Below are 3961 nucleotides of genomic sequence, written 5' to 3' on the forward strand. Positions count from 1 at the left end.
AACTCATCTCTTACAAAGGGATTTCATTTTTTTGAACTTATTTGAACTCCATACTTTTTGTGTGTTCAAAATGCACCAATCAAAGGCACATCACAAAATTTCAACAATTTCTGACTTCATTTGGTATATTTCGTGCTTTTACTTATTTTTTTAGCTAGTTGACCCTGAAATTGAAAAGCACTACAAGTGAACTCTGAAAATGTTGAAAGTTGGCATGCTATCATCATTTCACCCACATAGCATGTGTTAAAACGTTGAAAGGGCTACGACAAAAACTAGATGCACTTCGTGTACAAAACGGACAATCTCTCTCGAAGTATGAGGGTTTCGAACGAGAACTCATCTCTTACAAAGGGATTTCATTTTTTTGAACTTATTTGAACTCCATACTTTTTGTGTGTTCAAAATGCACCATTCAAAGGCACATCACAAAATTTCAACAATTTCTGACTTCATTTGGTATATTTCGTGCATTTACTTTTTTTTCTTTGAGCTAGTTGACCCTGAAATTGAAAAGCACTACAAATGAACTGTGAAAATGTTGAAAGTTGGCATGCTATCATCATTTCACCCACATAGCATGTGTTAAAAAGTTGAGAGGGCTACGACAAAAACTGGATACACTTCGTGGACAAAACGGACAATCTCTCTCGAAGAATCAGGGTTTTGAACGAGAACTCATCTCTTACAAAGGGATTTCATTTTTTTTGAACTTATTTGAACTCCATACTTTTTTTGTGTTCAAAATGCACCATTCAAAGGCACATCACAAAATTTCAACAATATCTGACTTCATTTGGTATATTTCGTGCTTTTACTTTTTTTTTTAGCTAGTTGACCCTGAAATTGAAAAGCACTACAAATGAACTCTGAAAATGTTGAAAGTTGGCATGCTATCATCATTTCACCCACATAGCATGTGTTAAAACGTTGAGAGGGCTACGACAAAAACTGGATGCACTTCGTGTACAAAACGGACAATCTCTCTCGAAGTATTAGGGTTTCGAACGAGAACTCATCTCTTACAAAGGGATTTCATTTTTTTGAACTTATTTGAACTCCATACTTTTTGTGTGTTCAAAATGCACCATTCAAAGGCACATCACAAAATTTCAACAATTTCTGACTTCATTTGGTATATTTCGTGCATTTTTTTTTATTTTTTTGAGCTAGTTGACCCTGAAATTGAAATGCACTACAAATGAACTCTGAAAATGTTGAAAGTTGGCATGCTATCATCATTTCACCCACATAGCATCTGTTTAATGTTGATAGGGCTACGACAAAAACTGGATGCACTTCGTGTACAAAACGGACAATCTCTCTCGAAGTATCAGGGTTTCGAACGAGAACTCATCTCTTACAAAGGGATTTCATTTTTCTGAATTTATTTGAACTCCATACTTTTTGTGTGTTCAAAATGCACCATTCAAAGGCACATCACAAAATTTCAACAATTTCTGACTTCATTTGGTATATTTCGTGCATTTACTTTTTTTTTGAGCTAGTTGAGCCTGAAATTGAAAAGCACTACAAATGAACTCTGAAAATGTTGAAAGTTGCAATGCTATCATCATTTCACCCACATAGCATGTGTTTTAAAGTTGAGAGGGCTACGACAAAAACTGGATGCACTTCCTGTGCAAAACGTGTTGGGGAACGTAGCATAAATTCAAAATTTTCCTACGCATGTTCAGATCTTCCTATGGAGAGACCAGCAACGAGAGAGGGGTAAGAGCATCTTCGTACCTTTGAAGATCGCTGAGCGGAAGCGTTGCTAGAACGCGGTTGATGGAGTCGTACTCGCGGCGATTCCGATCTAGTGCCGAACAACGGCACCTCCGCGTTCAACACACGTGCTGCCCGGTGACGTCTCCCGCACCTTGATCCAGCAAGGAGGAGGGAGAGGTTGGGGAAGAAGACCAGCAACATGATGGCGTGGTGTTGGTGGAGAGACGAGGTCTCCCGGCAGGGCTTCGCCAAGCGCCGGCAGAGAGGAGGAGGAAGAAGTGCAGGGCTGCGCCGAGGGAGAGGGAAAACTGTGTCCTCCAAAGGCCAAAAGTGCCCACTATATATAGGGGAAGGGGAGAGGGGGTGCCACCCCTAGGGTTCCCACCCTAGGGGGTGCGGCAGCCCTCCCAGATGGGGTTTGTGGCGGCCAGATGGGGAGGAGGGGGTGGCGCACCCCTCTGGTGGGCCTAAGGCCCACCTAAGTTAGGGTTCCCCCCCCTTTTTCTTTCCCCTGCGCCATGGGCTGAGTGGGGAGGCGCACCAGCCCAACTAGGGGCTGGTTCCCACCCCACTTAGCCCATCTTACCTCTTGGGGTCGCAGCCCCCCCTTCGGTGGTCCCCCGGGACCACCTCCGGTGGTCCTGGTGGTCCCGGTACGTTACCGGTGATGCCCGAAACACTTCCGGTGTCCGAAACCATCCGTCCTATATATCAATCTTTACCTCCGGACCATTCCGGAGCTCCTCGTGACGTCCGGGATATCATCCGGGACTCCGAACAACTTTCGGTAATCTCGTATAACAATTCCCTATAACCCTAGCGTCATCGAACCTTAAGTGTGTAGACCCTACGGGTTCGGGAGACAGGCAGACATGACCGAGACACCTCTCTGGCCAATCACCATCAGCGGGGTCTGGATACCCATGGTGGCTCCCACTAGCTCCACGATGATCTCATCGGATGAACCACGATGTCAAGGATTCAATCAATCCCGTATACGATTCCCTTTGTCTGTCGGTATAGAACTTGCCCGAGATTCGATCGTCGGTATACCAATACCTTGTTCAATCTTGTTACCGGTAAGTCTCTTTACTCGTTCCGTAGCACGTCATCGTGTGACTAACTCCTTATTCACATTGAGCTCATGATGATGTTCTACCGAGTGGGCCCAGAGATACCTCTCCGTCACACGGAGTGACAAATCCCGATCTCGATTCGTGCCAACCCAACAGACACTTTCGGAGGTACCCGTAGTGCACCTTTATAGTCACCCAGTTACGTTGTGACGTTTGATACACCCAAAGCACTCCTACGGTATCCGGGAGTTGCACAATCTCACGGTCGAAGGAAAAGATACTTGACATTGGAAAAGCATTAGCACACGAACAATACGATCTAGTTCTAGGCTTAGGATTGGGTCTTGTCCACCACATCATTCTCCCAATGATGTGATCCCGTTATCAATGACATCCAATGTCCATGATCAGGAAACCATGATCATCTATTGACTAACGAGCTAGCTAACTAGAGGCTTGCTAGGGACACATTGTAATCTATTCATTCACACATGTATTACTGTTTCCTGTTAATACAATTATAGCATGAACGATAGACGATTATCATGAACAAGGAAATATGATAATAGCCATTTTATTATTGCCTCTAGGGCATATTTCCAACAGTCTCCCACTTGCACTAGAGACAATAATCTAGTTACATTGTGATGTATCGAACACCCATAGCATTATGGTGCTGATCATGTTTTGCTCGTGGAAGAGGTTTAGTCAACGGGTCTGCAATATTCAGATCCGTGTGTACTTTACAAATATCTATCACTCCAGTTTGGACATGGTCCTGGATGGAGTTGTAGCGGCGCTTGATGTGCTTCGTCTTTCGGTGAAACCTGGGCTCTTTGGCTATGGCAATGGCTCCAGTGTTATCACAGAAGAGTGTCATAGGACCCGACGCGCTTGGAACTACTCCAAGGTCGGTGATGAGCTCCTTCATCCAAATTCCTTCATGAGCCGCTTCTGAAGCAGCTATGTACTCCGCTTCACATGTAGATGCTGCCACGACTTCTTGCTTGCTGCTGCACCAGCTCAATGCCCCACCATTCAACACATATACGTATCCGGTTTGTGACTTAGAGTCATCCGGATCTGTGTCGAAGCTAGCATCGACGTAACCCTTTACGACGAGCTCTTCGTCACCTCCATAAATGAGAAACATT

This window comes from Hordeum vulgare, chromosome 7H (assembly GCF_904849725.1).
Source record: "Hordeum vulgare subsp. vulgare chromosome 7H, MorexV3_pseudomolecules_assembly, whole genome shotgun sequence".
Classification (NCBI taxonomy): domain Eukaryota; kingdom Viridiplantae; phylum Streptophyta; class Magnoliopsida; order Poales; family Poaceae; genus Hordeum; species Hordeum vulgare.